Raw genomic sequence first — 21,348 nt, forward strand, 5'->3', positions numbered from 1 at the left:
TGCATTTTCACCATTTAGATAAGCATCTTTGTGTCACTCAAAAAGTGGAAGAAATTGCATATACTGTAGCCATAATTTGTAGCACAGATTGTTGGATGAAATACAAACTAACCTTGCTTACTTATTTCAAAGCGAGGGCACATATTTCAACCTTGTGGGAAAAAACGGACAAAGAGTTGAAATTCCACAAGGCAGTGACAAAAAGCTTACAGCACCTGGTATTCCCAGGCGGTCTCCCATCCAAGTACTAACCAGGCCCGACCCTGCTTAGCTTCCGAGATCAGGCGAGATCGGGCGTACTCAGGCCGGTGTGGCCGTAAGCGAGAAACAATCTCTTGCTGCACTATGTAAAGTCAAAGTGAGCCTGATTAACAGCTGTTGCATTTTCACCATTTAGATAAGCATCTTTGTGTCACTCAAAAAGTGGAAGAAATTGCATATACTGTAGCCATAATTTGTAGCACAGATTGTTGGATGAAATACAAACTAACCTTGCTTACTTATTTCAAAGCGAGGGCACATATTTCAACCTTGTGGGAAAAAACGGACAAAGAGTTGAAATTCCACAAGGCAGTGACAAAAAGCTTACAGCACCTGGTATTCCCAGGCGGTCTCCCATCCAAGTACTAACCAGGCCCGACCCTGCTTAGCTTCCGAGATCAGGCGAGATCGGGCGTACTCAGGCCGGTGTGGCCGTAAGCGAGAAACAATCTCTTGCTGCACTATGTAAAGTCAAAGTGAGCCTGATTAACAGCTGTTGCATTTTCACCATTTAGATAAGCATCTTTGTGTCACTCAAAAAGTGGAAGAAATTGCATATACTGTAGCCATAATTTGTAGCACAGATTGTTGGATGAAATACAAACTAACCTTGCTTACTTATTTCAAAGCGAGGGCACATATTTCAACCTTGTGGGAAAAAACGGACAAAGAGTTGAAATTCCACAAGGCAGTGACAAAAAGCTTACAGCACCTGGTATTCCCAGGCGGTCTCCCATCCAAGTACTAACCAGGCCCGACCCTGCTTAGCTTCCGAGATCAGGCGAGATCGGGCGTACTCAGGCCGGTGTGGCCGTAAGCGAGAAACAATCTCTTGCTGCACTATGTAAAGTCAAAGTGAGCCTGATTAACAGCTGTTGCATTTTCACCATTTAGATAAGCATCTTTGTGTCACTCAAAAAGTGGAAGAAATTGCATATACTGTAGCCATAATTTGTAGCACAGATTGTTGGATGAAATACAAACTAACCTTGCTTACTTATTTCAAAGCGAGGGCACATATTTCAACCTTGTGGGAAAAAACGGACAAAGAGTTGAAATTCCACAAGGCAGTGACAAAAAGCTTACAGCACCTGGTATTCCCAGGCGGTCTCCCATCCAAGTACTAACCAGGCCCGACCCTGCTTAGCTTCCGAGATCAGGCGAGATCGGGCGTACTCAGGCCGGTGTGGCCGTAAGCGAGAAACAATCTCTTGCTGCACTATGTAAAGTCAAAGTGAGCCTGATTAACAGCTGTTGCATTTTCACCATTTAGATAAGCATCTTTGTGTCACTCAAAAAGTGGAAGAAATTGCATATACTGTAGCCATAATTTGTAGCACAGATTGTTGGATGAAATACAAACTAACCTTGCTTACTTATTTCAAAGCGAGGGCACATATTTCAACCTTGTGGGAAAAAACGGACAAAGAGTTGAAATTCCACAAGGCAGTGACAAAAAGCTTACAGCACCTGGTATTCCCAGGCGGTCTCCCATCCAAGTACTAACCAGGCCCGACCCTGCTTAGCTTCCGAGATCAGGCGAGATCGGGCGTACTCAGGCCGGTGTGGCCGTAAGCGAGAAACAATCTCTTGCTGCACTATGTAAAGTCAAAGTGAGCCTGATTAACAGCTGTTGCATTTTCACCATTTAGATAAGCATCTTTGTGTCACTCAAAAAGTGGAAGAAATTGCATATACTGTAGCCATAATTTGTAGCACAGATTGTTGGATGAAATACAAACTAACCTTGCTTACTTATTTCAAAGCGAGGGCACATATTTCAACCTTGTGGGAAAAAACGGACAAAGAGTTGAAATTCCACAAGGCAGTGACAAAAAGCTTACAGCACCTGGTATTCCCAGGCGGTCTCCCATCCAAGTACTAACCAGGCCCGACCCTGCTTAGCTTCCGAGATCAGGCGAGATCGGGCGTATTCAGGCTGGTATGGCCGTAAGCGAAAGGCAATCTCTTGGTACACTATATAAAGTCAACGTGTCGCTTACTCTTAGGGGGACAGAGAAATGTCCACCTTGTGACACACACTGAAAAGCTCAAACCTTGCTTGCATTTCCAGACCATATATTTCACTATTGTGGGGGGGAAAAAGAGGGCATATCCTAGGTTCATACTTATGACAACTTCATGGACCTGGGCCCTATGAAATACAGCGCGCCCACACGGAATCACGAAATACAGGCATTACACCGAAATTCAACAACATTACAAAATGCTTTGAGCTAAGGAGGAAATCAAATCATTCCCTTCAACTTGTTAGAAAATCCATTCATTTGCCCAAGTGAATCATAAGACATGAACAAAATGCATCAGTGATTCGTATTTCCACGCAACTTTCAGAAACTGCACAGGACTGCCCAGTTTCCGTGCGCATGCGTGCGGAGCGCGCGCATGTCTACACTTTGTGTAGCCGTTAGCGATGAGGCTAATGATAACCTTCTTGTGGTAGGTAGAGAAGGAAAGGCTTCCCACAAAAACCTTCTCAATCAAATGTTAACTGCAAAGTAGCCTATGCCAGCCTGGCAGAATTATATCATGAGTATTTGCATCAATCCAGTGGCCATTTGTTTTGAAAACTCCGCAATCACATGAGCGCTACAGCAACACCGCTTAACCAAACAAAGGTCTCTTCCTGGCGCACACTTGCCTAAAAAAGGGTAACTACACCCCAAAATCGATATGTCTTCCGTTTTTCCCAGACCTCAAAAGTGGTTTCCTGCTAGGGTTTTAAATGTTGTCGTGGACATAGAACATCTAATCGTGTTATATTTCTATTAAAAATGTGTACTTTTGAGAGCGAAAACCTGCAGAAGCAGGGACAAACGGGGGAATATAATTTTTTTTTTTATTTTTTTTTGGGGGGGGGGGCAATCATTCAAAACATTGAAGGGGATTTTACAGGGCCCTAATGGACTACAGACATTGACAGTCTCCTAGCCTAAAAACAAATGCTGAATGCACTGCCTAGATTTTGAGGTAAAGGCATTGTCCATTATTTGATTTGATCAGGCACTAACAAACTGCATTTAGTCCAATAAAAAGACACAACACTATTAGGGTGATAAATAAAAGGGAGTTGCTCCACGCATGACACAAGAGAACCCTCTGCTGGAGCAAAACGCTTACAGCACCTGGTATTCCCAGGCGGTCTCCCATCCAAGTACTAACCAGGCCCGACCCTGCTTAGCTTCCGAGATCGGACGAGATCGGGCGTATTCAGGCTGGTATGGCCGTAAGCGAAAGGCAATCTCTTGGTACACTATATAAAGTCAACGTGTCGCTTACTCTTAGGGGGACAGAGAAATGTCCACCTTGTGACACACACTGAAAAGCTCAAACCTTGCTTGCATTTCCAGACCATATATTTCACTATTGTGGGGGGGAAAAAGAGGGCATATCCTAGGTTCATACTTATGACAACTTCATGGACCTGGGCCCTATGAAATACAGCGCGCCCACACGGAATCACGAAATACAGACATTACACCGAAATTCAACAACATTACAAAATGCTTTGAGCTAAGGAGGAAATCAAATCATTCCCTTCAACTTGTTAGAAAATCCATTCATTTGCCCAAGTGAATCATAAGACATGAACAAAATGCATCAGTGATTCGTATTTCCACGCAACTTTCAGAAACTGCACAGGACTGCCCAGTTTCCGTGCGCATGCGTGCGGAGCGCGCGCATGTCTACACTTTGTGTAGCCGTTAGCGATGAGGCTAATGATAACCTTCTTGTGGTAGGTAGAGAAGGAAAGGCTTCCCACAAAAACCTTCTCAATCAAATGTTAACTGCAAAGTAGCCTATGCCAGCCTGGCAGAATTATATCATGAGTATTTGCATCGATCCAGTGGCCATTTGTTTTGCAAACTCCGCAATCACATGAGCGCTACAGCAACACCGCTTAACCAAACAAAGGTCTCTTCCTGGCGCACACTTGCCTAAAAAAGGGTAACTACACCCCAAAATCGATATGTCTTCCGTTTTTCCCAGACCTCAAAAGTGGTTTCCTGCTAGGGTTTTAAATGTTGTCGTGGACATAGAACATCTAATCGTGTTATATTTCTATTAAAAATGTGTACTTTTGAGAGCGAAAACCTGCAGAAGCAGGGACAAACGGGGGAATATAATTTTTTTGTTGTTTTTTTTTTGGGGGGGGGGCAATCATTCAAAACATTGAAGGGGATTTTACAGGGCCCTAATGGACTACAGACATTGACAGTCTCCTAGCCTAAAAACAAATGCTGAATGCACTGCCTAGATTTTGAGGTAAAGGCATTGTCCATTATTTGATTTGATCAGGCACTAACAAACTGCATTTAGTCCAATAAAAAGACACAACACTATTAGGGTGATAAATAAAAGGGAGTTGCTCCACGCATGACACAAGAGAACCCTCTGCTGGAGCAAAACGCTTACAGCACCTGGTATTCCCAGGCGGTCTCCCATCCAAGTACTAACCAGGCCCGACCCTGCTTAGCTTCCGAGATCGGGCGTATTCAGGCTGGTATGGCCGTAAGCGAAAGGCAATCTCTTGGTACACTATATAAAGTCAACGTGTCGCTTACTCTTAGGGGGACAGAGAAATGTCCACCTTGTGACACACACTGAAAAGCTCAAACCTTGCTTGCATTTCCAGACCATATATTTCACTATTGTGGGGGGGAAAAAGAGGGCATATCCTAGGTTCATACTTATGACAACTTCATGGACCTGGGCCCTATGAAATACAGCGCGCCCACACGGAATCACGAAATACAGACATTACACCGAAATTCAACAACATTACAAAATGCTTTGAGCTAAGGAGGAAATCAAATCATTCCCTTCAACTTGTTAGAAAATCCATTCATTTGCCCAAGTGAATCATAAGACATGAACAAAATGCATCAGTGATTCGTATTTCCACGCAACTTTCAGAAACTGCACAGGACTGCCCAGTTTCCGTGCGCATGCGTGCGGAGCGCGCGCATGTCTACACTTTGTGTAGCCGTTAGCGATGAGGCTAATGATAACCTTCTTGTGGTAGGTAGAGAAGGAAAGGCTTCCCACAAAAACCTTCTCAATCAAATGTTAACTGCAAAGTAGCCTATGCCAGCCTGGCAGAATTATATCATGAGTATTTGCATCGATCCAGTGGCCATTTGTTTTGCAAACTCCGCAATCACATGAGCGCTACAGCAACACCGCTTAACCAAACAAAGGTCTCTTCCTGGCGCACACTTGCCTAAAAAAGGGTAACTACACCCCAAAATCGATATGTCTTCCGTTTTTCCCAGACCTCAAAAGTGGTTTCCTGCTAGGGTTTTAAATGTTGTCGTGGACATAGAACATCTAATCGTGTTATATTTCTATTAAAAATGTGTACTTTTGAGAGCGAAAACCTGCAGAAGCAGGGACAAACGGGGGAATATAATTTATTTTTTTATTTTTTTTTGGGGGGGGGGGCAATCATTCAAAACATTGAAGGGGATTTTACAGGGCCCTAATGGACTACAGACATTGACAGTCTCCTAGCCTAAAAACAAATGCTGAATGCACTGCCTAGATTTTGAGGTAAAGGCATTGTCCATTATTTGATTTGATCAGGCACTAACAAACTGCATTTAGTCCAATAAAAAGACACAACACTATTAGGGTGATAAATAAAAGGGAGTTGCTCCACGCATGACACAAGAGAACCCTCTGCTGGAGCAAAACGCTTACAGCACCTGGTATTCCCAGGCGGTCTCCCATCCAAGTACTAACCAGGCCCGACCCTGCTTAGCTTCCGAGATCGGACGAGATCGGGCGTATTCAGGCTGGTATGGCCGTAAGCGAAAGGCAATCTCTTGGTACACTATATAAAGTCAACGTGTCGCTTACTCTTAGGGGGACAGAGAAATGTCCACCTTGTGACACACACTGAAAAGCTCAAACCTTGCTTGCATTTCCAGACCATATATTTCACTATTGTGGGGGGGAAAAAGAGGGCATATCCTAGGTTCATACTTATGACAACTTCATGGACCTGGGCCCTATGAAATACAGCGCGCCCACACGGAATCACGAAATACAGACATTACACCGAAATTCAACAACATTACAAAATGCTTTGAGCTAAGGAGGAAATCAAATCATTCCCTTCAACTTGTTAGAAAATCCATTCATTTGCCCAAGTGAATCATAAGACATGAACAAAATGCATCAGTGATTCGTATTTCCACGCAACTTTCAGAAACTGCACAGGACTGCCCAGTTTCCGTGCGCATGCGTGCGGAGCGCGCGCATGTCTACACTTTGTGTAGCCGTTAGCGATGAGGCTAATGATAACCTTCTTGTGGTAGGTAGAGAAGGAAAGGCTTCCCACAAAAACCTTCTCAATCAAATGTTAACTGCAAAGTAGCCTATGCCAGCCTGGCAGAATTATATCATGAGTATTTGCATCGATCCAGTGGCCATTTGTTTTGCAAACTCCGCAATCACATGAGCGCTACAGCAACACCGCTTAACCAAACAAAGGTCTCTTCCTGGCGCACACTTGCCTAAAAAAGGGTAACTACACCCCAAAATCGATATGTCTTCCGTTTTTCCCAGACCTCAAAAGTGGTTTCCTGCTAGGGTTTTAAATGTTGTCGTGGACATAGAACATCTAATCGTGTTATATTTCTATTAAAAATGTGTACTTTTGAGAGCGAAAACCTGCAGAAGCAGGGACAAACGGGGGAATATAATTTTTTTGTTGTTTTTTTTTTTGGGGGGGGGGCAATCATTCAAAACATTGAAGGGGATTTTACAGGGCCCTAATGGACTACAGACATTGACAGTCTCCTAGCCTAAAAACAAATGCTGAATGCACTGCCTAGATTTTGAGGTAAAGGCATTGTCCATTATTTGATTTGATCAGGCACTAACAAACTGCATTTAGTCCAATAAAAAGACACAACACTATTAGGGTGATAAATAAAAGGGAGTTGCTCCACGCATGACACAAGAGAACCCTCTGCTGGAGCAAAACGCTTACAGCACCTGGTATTCCCAGGCGGTCTCCCATCCAAGTACTAACCAGGCCCGACCCTGCTTAGCTTCCGAGATCGGACGAGATCGGGCGTATTCAGGCTGGTATGGCCGTAAGCGAAAGGCAATCTCTTGGTACACTATATAAAGTCAACGTGTCGCTTACTCTTAGGGGGACAGAGAAATGTCCACCTTGTGACACACACTGAAAAGCTCAAACCTTGCTTGCATTTCCAGACCATATATTTCACTATTGTGGGGGGGAAAAAGAGGGCATATCCTAGGTTCATACTTATGACAACTTCATGGACCTGGGCCCTATGAAATACAGCGCGCCCACACGGAATCACGAAATACAGACATTACACCGAAATTCAACAACATTACAAAATGCTTTGAGCTAAGGAGGAAATCAAATCATTCCCTTCAACTTGTTAGAAAATCCATTCATTTGCCCAAGTGAATCATAAGACATGAACAAAATGCATCAGTGATTCGTATTTCCACGCAACTTTCAGAAACTGCACAGGACTGCCCAGTTTCCGTGCGCATGCGTGCGGAGCGCGCGCATGTCTACACTTTGTGTAGCCGTTAGCGATGAGGCTAATGATAACCTTCTTGTGGTAGGTAGAGAAGGAAAGGCTTCCCACAAAAACCTTCTCAATCAAATGTTAACTGCAAAGTAGCCTATGCCAGCCTGGCAGAATTATATCATGAGTATTTGCATCGATCCAGTGGCCATTTGTTTTGCAAACTCCGCAATCACATGAGCGCTACAGCAACACCGCTTAACCAAACAAAGGTCTCTTCCTGGCGCACACTTGCCTAAAAAAGGGTAACTACACCCCAAAATCGATATGTCTTCCGTTTTTCCCAGACCTCAAAAGTGGTTTCCTGCTAGGGTTTTAAATGTTGTCGTGGACATAGAACATCTAATCGTGTTATATTTCTATTAAAAATGTGTACTTTTGAGAGCGAAAACCTGCAGAAGCAGGGACAAACGGGGGAATATAATTTTTTTTTTTTTTTTTTTGGGGGGGGGGGGGGGGCAATCATTCAAAACATTGAAGGGGATTTTACAGGGCCCTAATGGACTACAGACATTGACAGTCTCCTAGCCTAAAAACAAATGCTGAATGCACTGCCTAGATTTTGAGGTAAAGGCATTGTCCATTATTTGATTTGATCAGGCACTAACAAACTGCATTTAGTCCAATAAAAAGACACAACACTATTAGGGTGATAAATAAAAGGGAGTTGCTCCACGCATGACACAAGAGAACCCTCTGCTGGAGCAAAACGCTTACAGCACCTGGTATTCCCAGGCGGTCTCCCATCCAAGTACTAACCAGGCCCGACCCTGCTTAGCTTCCGAGATCGGACGAGATCGGGCGTATTCAGGCTGGTATGGCCGTAAGCGAAAGGCAATCTCTTGGTACACTATATAAAGTCAACGTGTCGCTTACTCTTAGGGGGACAGAGAAATGTCCACCTTGTGACACACACTGAAAAGCTCAAACCTTGCTTGCATTTCCAGACCATATATTTCACTATTGTGGGGGGGAAAAAGAGGGCATATCCTAGGTTCATACTTATGACAACTTCATGGACCTGGGCCCTATGAAATACAGCGCGCCCACACGGAATCACGAAATACAGACATTACACCGAAATTCAACAACATTACAAAATGCTTTGAGCTAAGGAGGAAATCAAATCATTCCCTTCAACTTGTTAGAAAATCCATTCATTTGCCCAAGTGAATCATAAGACATGAACAAAATGCATCAGTGATTCGTATTTCCACGCAACTTTCAGAAACTGCACAGGACTGCCCAGTTTCCGTGCGCATGCGTGCGGAGCGCGCGCATGTCTACACTTTGTGTAGCCGTTAGCGATGAGGCTAATGATAACCTTCTTGTGGTAGGTAGAGAAGGAAAGGCTTCCCACAAAAACCTTCTCAATCAAATGTTAACTGCAAAGTAGCCTATGCCAGCCTGGCAGAATTATATCATGAGTATTTGCATCGATCCAGTGGCCATTTGTTTTGCAAACTCCGCAATCACATGAGCGCTACAGCAACACCGCTTAACCAAACAAAGGTCTCTTCCTGGCGCACACTTGCCTAAAAAAGGGTAACTACACCCCAAAATCGATATGTCTTCCGTTTTTCCCAGACCTCAAAAGTGGTTTCCTGCTAGGGTTTTAAATGTTGTCGTGGACATAGAACATCTAATCGTGTTATATTTCTATTAAAAATGTGTACTTTTGAGAGCGAAAACCTGCAGAAGCAGGGACAAACGGGGGAATATAATTTATTTTTTTATTTTTTTTGGGGGGGGGGGGCAATCATTCAAAACATTGAAGGGGATTTTACAGGGCCCTAATGGACTACAGACATTGACAGTCTCCTAGCCTAAAAACAAATGCTGAATGCACTGCCTAGATTTTGAGGTAAAGGCATTGTCCATTATTTGATTTGATCAGGCACTAACAAACTGCATTTAGTCCAATAAAAAGACACAACACTATTAGGGTGATAAATAAAAGGGAGTTGCTCCACGCATGACACAAGAGAACCCTCTGCTGGAGCAAAACGCTTACAGCACCTGGTATTCCCAGGCGGTCTCCCATCCAAGTACTAACCAGGCCCGACCCTGCTTAGCTTCCGAGATCGGACGAGATCGGGCGTATTCAGGCTGGTATGGCCGTAAGCGAAAGGCAATCTCTTGGTACACTATATAAAGTCAACGTGTCGCTTACTCTTAGGGGGACAGAGAAATGTCCACCTTGTGACACACACTGAAAAGCTCAAACCTTGCTTGCATTTCCAGACCATATATTTCACTATTGTGGGGGGGAAAAAGAGGGCATATCCTAGGTTCATACTTATGACAACTTCATGGACCTGGGCCCTATGAAATACAGCGCGCCCACACGGAATCACGAAATACAGACATTACACCGAAATTCAACAACATTACAAAATGCTTTGAGCTAAGGAGGAAATCAAATCATTCCCTTCAACTTGTTAGAAAATCCATTCATTTGCCCAAGTGAATCATAAGACATGAACAAAATGCATCAGTGATTCGTATTTCCACGCAACTTTCAGAAACTGCACAGGACTGCCCAGTTTCCGTGCGCATGCGTGCGGAGCGCGCGCATGTCTACACTTTGTGTAGCCGTTAGCGATGAGGCTAATGATAACCTTCTTGTGGTAGGTAGAGAAGGAAAGGCTTCCCACAAAAACCTTCTCAATCAAATGTTAACTGCAAAGTAGCCTATGCCAGCCTGGCAGAATTATATCATGAGTATTTGCATCGATCCAGTGGCCATTTGTTTTGCAAACTCCGCAATCACATGAGCGCTACAGCAACACCGCTTAACCAAACAAAGGTCTCTTCCTGGCGCACACTTGCCTAAAAAAGGGTAACTACACCCCAAAATCGATATGTCTTCCGTTTTTCCCAGACCTCAAAAGTGGTTTCCTGCTAGGGTTTTAAATGTTGTCGTGGACATAGAACATCTAATCGTGTTATATTTCTATTAAAAATGTGTACTTTTGAGAGCGAAAACCTGCAGAAGCAGGGACAAACGGGGGAATATAATTTTTTTGTTGTTTTTTTTTTTGGGGGGGGGGCAATCATTCAAAACATTGAAGGGGATTTTACAGGGCCCTAATGGACTACAGACATTGACAGTCTCCTAGCCTAAAAACAAATGCTGAATGCACTGCCTAGATTTTGAGGTAAAGGCATTGTCCATTATTTGATTTGATCAGGCACTAACAAACTGCATTTAGTCCAATAAAAAGACACAACACTATTAGGGTGATAAATAAAAGGGAGTTGCTCCACGCATGACACAAGAGAACCCTCTGCTGGAGCAAAACGCTTACAGCACCTGGTATTCCCAGGCGGTCTCCCATCCAAGTACTAACCAGGCCCGACCCTGCTTAGCTTCCGAGATCGGACGAGATCGGGCGTATTCAGGCTGGTATGGCCGTAAGCGAAAGGCAATCTCTTGGTACACTATATAAAGTCAACGTGTCGCTTACTCTTAGGGGGACAGAGAAATGTCCACCTTGTGACACACACTGAAAAGCTCAAACCTTGCTTGCATTTCCAGACCATATATTTCACTATTGTGGGGGGGAAAAAGAGGGCATATCCTAGGTTCATACTTATGACAACTTCATGGACCTGGGCCCTATGAAATACAGCGCGCCCACACGGAATCACGAAATACAGACATTACACCGAAATTCAACAACATTACAAAATGCTTTGAGCTAAGGAGGAAATCAAATCATTCCCTTCAACTTGTTAGAAAATCCATTCATTTGCCCAAGTGAATCATAAGACATGAACAAAATGCATCAGTGATTCGTATTTCCACGCAACTTTCAGAAACTGCACAGGACTGCCCAGTTTCCGTGCGCATGCGTGCGGAGCGCGCGCATGTCTACACTTTGTGTAGCCGTTAGCGATGAGGCTAATGATAACCTTCTTGTGGTAGGTAGAGAAGGAAAGGCTTCCCACAAAAACCTTCTCAATCAAATGTTAACTGCAAAGTAGCCTATGCCAGCCTGGCAGAATTATATCATGAGTATTTGCATCGATCCAGTGGCCATTTGTTTTGCAAACTCCGCAATCACATGAGCGCTACAGCAACACCGCTTAACCAAACAAAGGTCTCTTCCTGGCGCACACTTGCCTAAAAAAGGGTAACTACACCCCAAAATCGATATGTCTTCCGTTTTTCCCAGACCTCAAAAGTGGTTTCCTGCTAGGGTTTTAAATGTTGTCGTGGACATAGAACATCTAATCGTGTTATATTTCTATTAAAAATGTGTACTTTTGAGAGAGAAAACCTGCAGAAGCAGGGACAAACGGGGGAATATAATTTTTTTTTTTTTTTTTTGGGGGGGGGGGGGGGGGGCAATCATTCAAAACATTGAAGGGGATTTTACAGGGCCCTAATGGACTACAGACATTGACAGTCTCCTAGCCTAAAAACAAATGCTGAATGCACTGCCTAGATTTTGAGGTAAAGGCATTGTCCATTATTTGATTTGATCAGGCACTAACAAACTGCATTTAGTCCAATAAAAAGACACAACACTATTAGGGTGATAAATAAAAGGGAGTTGCTCCACGCATGACACAAGAGAACCCTCTGCTGGAGCAAAACGCTTACAGCACCTGGTATTCCCAGGCGGTCTCCCATCCAAGTACTAACCAGGCCCGACCCTGCTTAGCTTCCGAGATCGGACGAGATCGGGCGTATTCAGGCTGGTATGGCCGTAAGCGAAAGGCAATCTCTTGGTACACTATATAAAGTCAACGTGTCGCTTACTCTTAGGGGGACAGAGAAATGTCCACCTTGTGACACACACTGAAAAGCTCAAACCTTGCTTGCATTTCCAGACCATATATTTCACTATTGTGGGGGGGAAAAAGAGGGCATATCCTAGGTTCATACTTATGACAACTTCATGGACCTGGGCCCTATGAAATACAGCGCGCCCACACGGAATCACGAAATACAGACATTACACCGAAATTCAACAACATTACAAAATGCTTTGAGCTAAGGAGGAAATCAAATCATTCCCTTCAACTTGTTAGAAAATCCATTCATTTGCCCAAGTGAATCATAAGACATGAACAAAATGCATCAGTGATTCGTATTTCCACGCAACTTTCAGAAACTGCACAGGACTGCCCAGTTTCCGTGCGCATGCGTGCGGAGCGCGCGCATGTCTACACTTTGTGTAGCCGTTAGCGATGAGGCTAATGATAACCTTCTTGTGGTAGGTAGAGAAGGAAAGGCTTCCCACAAAAACCTTCTCAATCAAATGTTAACTGCAAAGTAGCCTATGCCAGCCTGGCAGAATTATATCATGAGTATTTGCATCGATCCAGTGGCCATTTGTTTTGCAAACTCCGCAATCACATGAGCGCTACAGCAACACCGCTTAACCAAACAAAGGTCTCTTCCTGGCGCACACTTGCCTAAAAAAGGGTAACTACACCCCAAAATCGATATGTCTTCCGTTTTTCCCAGACCTCAAAAGTGGTTTCCTGCTAGGGTTTTAAATGTTGTCGTGGACATAGAACATCTAATCGTGTTATATTTCTATTAAAAATGTGTACTTTTGAGAGCGAAAACCTGCAGAAGCAGGGACAAACGGGGGAATATAATTTATTTTTTTATTTTTTTTGGGGGGGGGGGGCAATCATTCAAAACATTGAAGGGGATTTTACAGGGCCCTAATGGACTACAGACATTGACAGTCTCCTAGCCTAAAAACAAATGCTGAATGCACTGCCTAGATTTTGAGGTAAAGGCATTGTCCATTATTTGATTTGATCAGGCACTAACAAACTGCATTTAGTCCAATAAAAAGACACAACACTATTAGGGTGATAAATAAAAGGGAGTTGCTCCACGCATGACACAAGAGAACCCTCTGCTGGAGCAAAACGCTTACAGCACCTGGTATTCCCAGGCGGTCTCCCATCCAAGTACTAACCAGGCCCGACCCTGCTTAGCTTCCGAGATCGGACGAGATCGGGCGTATTCAGGCTGGTATGGCCGTAAGCGAAAGGCAATCTCTTGGTACACTATATAAAGTCAACGTGTCGCTTACTCTTAGGGGGACAGAGAAATGTCCACCTTGTGACACACACTGAAAAGCTCAAACCTTGCTTGCATTTCCAGACCATATATTTCACTATTGTGGGGGGGAAAAAGAGGGCATATCCTAGGTTCATACTTATGACAACTTCATGGACCTGGGCCCTATGAAATACAGCGCGCCCACACGGAATCACGAAATACAGACATTACACCGAAATTCAACAACATTACAAAATGCTTTGAGCTAAGGAGGAAATCAAATCATTCCCTTCAACTTGTTAGAAAATCCATTCATTTGCCCAAGTGAATCATAAGACATGAACAAAATGCATCAGTGATTCGTATTTCCACGCAACTTTCAGAAACTGCACAGGACTGCCCAGTTTCCGTGCGCATGCGTGCGGAGCGCGCGCATGTCTACACTTTGTGTAGCCGTTAGCGATGAGGCTAATGATAACCTTCTTGTGGTAGGTAGAGAAGGAAAGGCTTCCCACAAAAACCTTCTCAATCAAATGTTAACTGCAAAGTAGCCTATGCCAGCCTGGCAGAATTATATCATGAGTATTTGCATCGATCCAGTGGCCATTTGTTTTGCAAACTCCGCAATCACATGAGCGCTACAGCAACACCGCTTAACCAAACAAAGGTCTCTTCCTGGCGCACACTTGCCTAAAAAAGGGTAACTACACCCCAAAATCGATATGTCTTCCGTTTTTCCCAGACCTCAAAAGTGGTTTCCTGCTAGGGTTTTAAATGTTGTCGTGGACATAGAACATCTAATCGTGTTATATTTCTATTAAAAATGTGTACTTTTGAGAGCGAAAACCTGCAGAAGCAGGGACAAACGGGGGAATATAATTTATTTTTTTATTTTTTTTTGGGGGGGGGGGCAATCATTCAAAACATTGAAGGGGATTTTACAGGGCCCTAATGGACTACAGACATTGACAGTCTCCTAGCCTAAAAACAAATGCTGAATGCACTGCCTAGATTTTGAGGTAAAGGCATTGTCCATTATTTGATTTGATCAGGCACTAACAAACTGCATTTAGTCCAATAAAAAGACACAACACTATTAGGGTGATAAATAAAAGGGAGTTGCTCCACGCATGACACAAGAGAACCCTCTGCTGGAGCAAAACGCTTACAGCACCTGGTATTCCCAGGCGGTCTCCCATCCAAGTACTAACCAGGCCCGACCCTGCTTAGCTTCCGAGATCGGACGAGATCGGGCGTATTCAGGCTGGTATGGCCGTAAGCGAAAGGCAATCTCTTGGTACACTATATAAAGTCAACGTGTCGCTTACTCTTAGGGGGCCTTAGAAATGTCCACCTTGTGACACACACTGAAAAGCTCAAACCTTGCTTGCATTTCCAGACCATATATTTCACTATTGTGGGGGGGAAAAAGAGGGCATATCCTAGGTTCATACTTATGACAACTTCATGGACCTGGGCCCTATGAAATACAGCGCGCCCACACGGAATCACGAAATACAGACATTACACCGAAATTCAACAACATTACAAAATGCTTTGAGCTAAGGAGGAAATCAAATCATTCCCTTCAACTTGTTAGAAAATCCATTCATTTGCCCAAGTGAATCATAAGACATGAACAAAATGCATCAGTGATTCGTATTTCCACGCAACTTTCAGAAACTGCACAGGACTGCCCAGTTTCCGTGCGCATGCGTGCGGAGCGCGCGCATGTCTACACTTTGTGTAGCCGTTAGCGATGAGGCTAATGATAACCTTCTTGTGGTAGGTAGAGAAGGAAAGGCTTCCCACAAAAACCTTCTCAATCAAATGTTAACTGCAAAGTAGCCTATGCCAGCCTGGCAGAATTATATCATGAGTATTTGCATCGATCCAGTGGCCATTTGTTTTGCAAACTCCGCAATCACATGAGCGCTACAGCAACACCGCTTAACCAAACAAAGGTCTCTTCCTGGCGCACACTTGCCTAAAAAAGGGTAACTACACCCCAAAATCGATATGTCTTCCGTTTTTCCCAGACCTCAAAAGTGGTTTCCTGCTAGGGTTTTAAATGTTGTCGTGGACATAGAACATCTAATCGTGTTATATTTCTATTAAAAATGTGTACTTTTGAGAGCGAAAACCTGCAGAAGCAGGGACAAACGGGGGAATATAATTTTTTTTTTTTTTTTTTTTGGGGGGGGGGGGGGCAATCATTCAAAACATTGAAGGGGATTTTACAGGGCCCTAATGGACTACAGACATTGACAGTCTCCTAGCCTAAAAACAAATGCTGAATGCACTGCCTAGATTTTGAGGTAAAGGCATTGTCCATTATTTGATTTGATCAGGCACTAACAAACTGCATTTAGTCCAATAAAAAGACACAACACTATTAGGGTGATAAATAAAAGGGAGTTGCTCCACGCATGACACAAGAGAACCCTCTGCTGGAGCAAAACGCTTACAGCACCTGGTATTCCCAGGCGGTCTCCCATCCAAGTACTAACCAGGCCCGACCCTGCTTAGCTTCCGAGATCGGACGAGATCGGGCGTATTCAGGCTGGTATGGCCGTAAGCGAAAGGCAATCTCTTGGTACACTATATAAAGTCAACGTGTCGCTTACTCTTAGGGGGACAGAGAAATGTCCACCTTGTGACACACACTGAAAAGCTCAAACCTTGCTTGCATTTCCAGACCATATATTTCACTATTGTGGGGGGGAAAAAGAGGGCATATCCTAGGTTCATACTTATGACAACTTCATGGACCTGGGCCCTATGAAATACAGCGCGCCCACACGGAATCACGAAATACAGACATTACACCGAAATTCAACAACATTACAAAATGCTTTGAGCTAAGGAGGAAATCAAATCATTCCCTTCAACTTGTTAGAAAATCCATTCATTTGCCCAAGTGAATCATAAGACATGAACAAAATGCATCAGTGATTCGTATTTCCACGCAACTTTCAGAAACTGCACAGGACTGCCCAGTTTCCGTGCGCATGCGTGCGGAGCGCGCGCATGTCTACACTTTGTGTAGCCGTTAGCGATGAGGCTAATGATAACCTTCTTGTGGTAGGTAGAGAAGGAAAGGCTTCCCACAAAAACCTTCTCAATCAAATGTTAACTGCAAAGTAGCCTATGCCAGCCTGGCAGAATTATATCATGAGTATTTGCATCGATCCAGTGGCCATTTGTTTTGCAAACTCCGCAATCACATGAGCGCTACAGCAACACCGCTTAACCAAACAAAGGTCTCTTCCTGGCGCACACTTGCCTAAAAAAGGGTAACTACACCCCAAAATCGATATGTCTTCCGTTTTTCCCAGACCTCAAAAGTGGTTTCCTGCTAGGGTTTTAAATGTTGTCGTGGACATAGAACATCTAATCGTGTTATATTTCTATTAAAAATGTGTACTTTTGAGAGCGAAAACCTGCAGAAGCAGGGACAAACGGGGGAATATAATTTATTTTTTTATTTTTTTTTGGGGGGGGGGGCAATCATTCAAAACATTGAAGGGGATTTTACAGGGCCCTAATGGACTACAGACATTGACAGTCTCCTAGCCTAAAAACAAATGCTGAATGCACTGCCTAGATTTTGAGGTAAAGGCATTGTCCATTATTTGATTTGATCAGGCACTAACAAACTGCATTTAGTCCAATAAAAAGACACAACACTATTAGGGTGATAAATAAAAGGGAGTTGCTCCACGCATGACACAAGAGAACCCTCTGCTGGAGCAAAACGCTTACAGCACCTGGTATTCCCAGGCGGTCTCCCATCCAAGTACTAACCAGGCCCGACCCTGCTTAGCTTCCGAGATCGGACGAGATCGGGCGTATTCAGGCTGGTATGGCCGTAAGCGAAAGGCAATCTCTTGGTACACTATATAAAGTCAACGTGTCGCTTACTCTTAGGGGGACAGAGAAATGTCCACCTTGTGACACACACTGAAAAGCTCAAACCTTGCTTGCATTTCCAGACCATATATTTCACTATTGTGGGGGGGAAAAAGAGGGCATATCCTAGGTTCATACTTATGACAACTTCATGGACCTGGGCCCTATGAAATACAGCGCGCCCACACGGAATCACGAAATACAGACATTACACCGAAATTCAACAACATTACAAAATGCTTTGAGCTAAGGAGGAAATCAAATCATTCCCTTCAACTTGTTAGAAAATCCATTCATTTGCCCAAGTGAATCATAAGACATGAACAAAATGCATCAGTGATTCGTATTTCCACGCAACTTTCAGAAACTGCACAGGACTGCCCAGTTTCCGTGCGCATGCGTGCGGAGCGCGCGCATGTCTACACTTTGTGTAGCCGTTAGCGATGAGGCTAATGATAACCTTCTTGTGGTAGGTAGAGAAGGAAAGGCTTCCCACAAAAACCTTCTCAATCAAATGTTAACTGCAAAGTAGCCTATGCCAGCCTGGCAGAATTATATCATGAGTATTTGCATCGATCCAGTGGCCATTTGTTTTGCAAACTCCGCAATCACATGAGCGCTACAGCAACACCGCTTAACCAAACAAAGGTCTCTTCCTGGCGCACACTTGCCTAAAAAAGGGTAACTACACCCCAAAATCGATATGTCTTCCGTTTTTCCCAGACCTCAAAAGTGGTTTCCTGCTAGGGTTTTAAATGTTGTCGTGGACATAGAACATCTAATCGTGTTATATTTCTATTAAAAATGTGTACTTTTGAGAGCGAAAACCTGCAGAAGCAGGGACAAACGGGGGAATATAATTTATTTTTTTATTTTTTTTTGGGGGGGGGGGCAATCATTCAAAACATTGAAGGGGATTTTACAGGGCCCTAATGGACTACAGACATTGACAGTCTCCTAGCCTAAAAACAAATGCTGAATGCACTGCCTAGATTTTGAGGTAAAGGCATTGTCCATTATTTGATTTGATCAGGCACTAACAAACTGCATTTAGTCCAATAAAAAGACACAACACTATTAGGGTGATAAATAAAAGGGAGTTGCTCCACGCATGACACAAGAGAACCCTCTGCTGGAGCAAAACGCTTACAGCACCTGGTATTCCCAGGCGGTCTCCCATCCAAGTACTAACCAGGCCCGACCCTGCTTAGCTTCCGAGATCGGACGAGATCGGGCGTATTCAGGCTGGTATGGCCGTAAGCGAAAGGCAATCTCTTGGTACACTATATAAAGTCAACGTGTCGCTTACTCTTAGGGGGCCTTAGAAATGTCCACCTTGTGACACACACTGAAAAGCTCAAACCTTGCTTGCATTTCCAGACCATATATTTCACTATTGTGGGGGGGAAAAAGAGGGCATATCCTAGGTTCATACTTATGACAACTTCATGGACCTGGGCCCTATGAAATACAGCGCGCCCACACGGAATCACGAAATACAGACATTACACCGAAATTCAACAACATTACAAAATGCTTTGAGCTAAGGAGGAAATCAAATCATTCCCTTCAACTTGTTAGAAAATCCATTCATTTGCCCAAGTGAATCATAAGACATGAACAAAATGCATCAGTGATTCGTATTTCCACGCAACTTTCAGAAACTGCACAGGACTGCCCAGTTTCCGTGCGCATGCGTGCGGAGCGCGCGCATGTCTACACTTTGTGTAGCCGTTAGCGATGAGGCTAATGATAACCTTCTTGTGGTAGGTAGAGAAGGAAAGGCTTCCCACAAAAACCTTCTCAATCAAATGTTAACTGCAAAGTAGCCTATGCCAGCCTGGCAGAATTATATCATGAGTATTTGCATCGATCCAGTGGCCATTTGTTTTGCAAACTCCGCAATCACATGAGCGCTACAGCAACACCGCTTAACCAAACAAAGGTCTCTTCCTGGCGCACACTTGCCTAAAAAAGGGTAACTACACCCCAAAATCGATATGTCTTCCGTTTTTCCCAGACCTCAAAAGTGGTTTCCTGCTAGGGTTTTAAATGTTGTCGTGGACATAGAACATCTAATCGTGTTATATTTCTATTAAAAATGTGTACTTTTGAGAGCGAAAACCTGCAGAAGCAGGGACAAACGGGGGAATATAATTTTTTTTTTTTTTTTTTTTGGGGGGGGGGGGGGCAATCATTCAAAACATTGAAGGGGATTTTACAGGGCCCTAATGGACTACAGACATTGACAGTCTCCTAGCCTAAAAACAAATGCTGAATGCACTGCCTAGATTTTGAGGTAAAGGCATTGTCCATTATTTGATTTGATCAGGCACTAACAAACTGCATTTAGTCCAATAAAAAGACACAACACTATTAGGGTGATAAATAAAAGGGAGTTGCTCCACGCATGACACAAGAGAACCCTCTGCTGGAGCAAAACGCTTACAGCACCTGGTATTCCCAGGCGGTCTCCCATCCAAGTACTAACCAGGCCCGACCCTGCTTAGCTTCCGAGATCGGACGAGATCGGGCGTATTCAGGCTGGTATGGCCGTAAGCGAAAGGCAATCTCTTGGTACACTATATAAAGTCAACGTGTCGCTTACTCTTAGGGGGACAGAGAAATGTCCACCTTGTGACACACACTGAAAAGCTCAAACCTTGCTTGCATTTCCAGACCATATATTTCACTATTGTGGGGGGGAAAAAGAGGGCATATCCTAGGTTCATACTTATGACAACTTCATGGACCTGGGCCCTATGAAATACAGCGCGCCCACACGGAATCACGAAATACAGACATTACACCGAAATTCAACAACATTACAAAATGCTTTGAGCTAAGGAGGAAATCAAATCATTCCCTTCAACTTGTTAGAAAATCCATTCATTTGCCCAAGTGAATCATAAGACATGAACAAAATGCATCAGTGATTCGTATTTCCACGCAACTTTCAGAAACTGCACAGGACTGCCCAGTTTCCGTGCGCATGCGTGCGGAGCGCGCGCATGTCTACACTTTGTGTAGCCGTTAGCGATGAGGCTAATGATAACCTTCTTGTGGTAGGTAGAGAAGGAAAGGCTTCCCACAAAAACCTTCTCAATCAAATGTTAACTGCAAAGTAGCCTATGCCAGCCTGGCAGAATTATATCATGAGTATTTGCATCGATCCAGTGGCCATTTGTTTTGCAAACTCCGCAATCACATGAGCGCTACAGCAACACCGCTTAACCAAACAAAGGTCTCTTCCTGGCGCACACTTGCCTAAAAAAGGGTAACTACACCCCAAAATCGATATGTCTTCCGTTTTTCCCAGACCTCAAAAGTGGTTTCCTGCTAGGGTTTTAAATGTTGTCGTGGACATAGAACATCTAATCGTGTTATATTTCTATTAAAAATGTGTACTTTTGAGAGCGAAAACCTGCAGAAGCAGGGACAAACGGGGGAATATAATTTTTTTTTTTTTTTTTTTTGGGGGGGGGGGGGGGGCAATCATTCAAAACATTGAAGGGGATTTTACAGGGCCCTAAT

The 21,348-nt window shown here is 43.8% G+C and overlaps 19 non-coding genes and 1 pseudogene across 19 annotated transcripts; all 20 read right to left on the reverse strand.

Annotated features, from left to right (window-relative positions):
- Window positions 1–203: 203 nt before the first annotated feature.
- On the reverse strand, window positions 204–322 carry LOC118949876. Its single transcript, XR_005042352.1, has one exon. It is a non-coding gene; the product is annotated as a 5S ribosomal RNA (ribosomal RNA).
- A 260-nt stretch (window positions 323–582) lies between these two features.
- On the reverse strand, window positions 583–701 carry LOC118949877. Its single transcript, XR_005042353.1, has one exon. It is a non-coding gene; the product is annotated as a 5S ribosomal RNA (ribosomal RNA).
- Window positions 702–961: 260 nt separating this feature from the next.
- LOC118949879 lies at window positions 962–1,080 on the reverse strand. Its single transcript, XR_005042355.1, has one exon. It is a non-coding gene; the product is annotated as a 5S ribosomal RNA (ribosomal RNA).
- A 260-nt stretch (window positions 1,081–1,340) lies between these two features.
- Window positions 1,341–1,459, reverse strand: LOC118949880. The gene has a single exon (XR_005042356.1). It is a non-coding gene; the product is annotated as a 5S ribosomal RNA (ribosomal RNA).
- A 260-nt stretch (window positions 1,460–1,719) lies between these two features.
- Window positions 1,720–1,838, reverse strand: LOC118949881. Its single transcript, XR_005042357.1, has one exon. It is a non-coding gene; the product is annotated as a 5S ribosomal RNA (ribosomal RNA).
- A 260-nt stretch (window positions 1,839–2,098) lies between these two features.
- On the reverse strand, window positions 2,099–2,217 carry LOC118950024. Its single transcript, XR_005042473.1, has one exon. It is a non-coding gene; the product is annotated as a 5S ribosomal RNA (ribosomal RNA).
- Window positions 2,218–3,395: 1,178 nt separating this feature from the next.
- LOC118949806 lies at window positions 3,396–3,514 on the reverse strand. Its single transcript, XR_005042282.1, has one exon. It is a non-coding gene; the product is annotated as a 5S ribosomal RNA (ribosomal RNA).
- A 1,177-nt stretch (window positions 3,515–4,691) lies between these two features.
- Window positions 4,692–4,800, reverse strand: LOC118949971 (annotated as a pseudogene).
- A 1,178-nt stretch (window positions 4,801–5,978) lies between these two features.
- Window positions 5,979–6,097, reverse strand: LOC118949917. The gene has a single exon (XR_005042393.1). It is a non-coding gene; the product is annotated as a 5S ribosomal RNA (ribosomal RNA).
- Window positions 6,098–7,275: 1,178 nt separating this feature from the next.
- LOC118950000 lies at window positions 7,276–7,394 on the reverse strand. Its single transcript, XR_005042448.1, has one exon. It is a non-coding gene; the product is annotated as a 5S ribosomal RNA (ribosomal RNA).
- A 1,181-nt stretch (window positions 7,395–8,575) lies between these two features.
- Window positions 8,576–8,694, reverse strand: LOC118950011. Its single transcript, XR_005042459.1, has one exon. It is a non-coding gene; the product is annotated as a 5S ribosomal RNA (ribosomal RNA).
- A 1,178-nt stretch (window positions 8,695–9,872) lies between these two features.
- LOC118950022 lies at window positions 9,873–9,991 on the reverse strand. The gene has a single exon (XR_005042470.1). It is a non-coding gene; the product is annotated as a 5S ribosomal RNA (ribosomal RNA).
- A 1,178-nt stretch (window positions 9,992–11,169) lies between these two features.
- On the reverse strand, window positions 11,170–11,288 carry LOC118949812. The gene has a single exon (XR_005042288.1). It is a non-coding gene; the product is annotated as a 5S ribosomal RNA (ribosomal RNA).
- A 1,182-nt stretch (window positions 11,289–12,470) lies between these two features.
- On the reverse strand, window positions 12,471–12,589 carry LOC118949823. The gene has a single exon (XR_005042299.1). It is a non-coding gene; the product is annotated as a 5S ribosomal RNA (ribosomal RNA).
- A 1,178-nt stretch (window positions 12,590–13,767) lies between these two features.
- Window positions 13,768–13,886, reverse strand: LOC118949834. Its single transcript, XR_005042310.1, has one exon. It is a non-coding gene; the product is annotated as a 5S ribosomal RNA (ribosomal RNA).
- Window positions 13,887–15,064: 1,178 nt separating this feature from the next.
- Window positions 15,065–15,183, reverse strand: LOC118949845. Its single transcript, XR_005042321.1, has one exon. It is a non-coding gene; the product is annotated as a 5S ribosomal RNA (ribosomal RNA).
- Window positions 15,184–16,363: 1,180 nt separating this feature from the next.
- Window positions 16,364–16,482, reverse strand: LOC118949856. Its single transcript, XR_005042332.1, has one exon. It is a non-coding gene; the product is annotated as a 5S ribosomal RNA (ribosomal RNA).
- A 1,178-nt stretch (window positions 16,483–17,660) lies between these two features.
- Window positions 17,661–17,779, reverse strand: LOC118949867. Its single transcript, XR_005042343.1, has one exon. It is a non-coding gene; the product is annotated as a 5S ribosomal RNA (ribosomal RNA).
- Window positions 17,780–18,957: 1,178 nt separating this feature from the next.
- On the reverse strand, window positions 18,958–19,076 carry LOC118949878. The gene has a single exon (XR_005042354.1). It is a non-coding gene; the product is annotated as a 5S ribosomal RNA (ribosomal RNA).
- A 1,180-nt stretch (window positions 19,077–20,256) lies between these two features.
- LOC118949889 lies at window positions 20,257–20,375 on the reverse strand. Its single transcript, XR_005042365.1, has one exon. It is a non-coding gene; the product is annotated as a 5S ribosomal RNA (ribosomal RNA).
- Between the last annotated feature and the right edge of the window lie 973 nt (window positions 20,376–21,348).

This window comes from Oncorhynchus mykiss, unplaced genomic scaffold (assembly GCF_013265735.2).
Source record: "Oncorhynchus mykiss isolate Arlee unplaced genomic scaffold, USDA_OmykA_1.1 un_scaffold_302, whole genome shotgun sequence".
Lineage (NCBI taxonomy): Eukaryota > Metazoa > Chordata > Actinopteri > Salmoniformes > Salmonidae > Oncorhynchus > Oncorhynchus mykiss.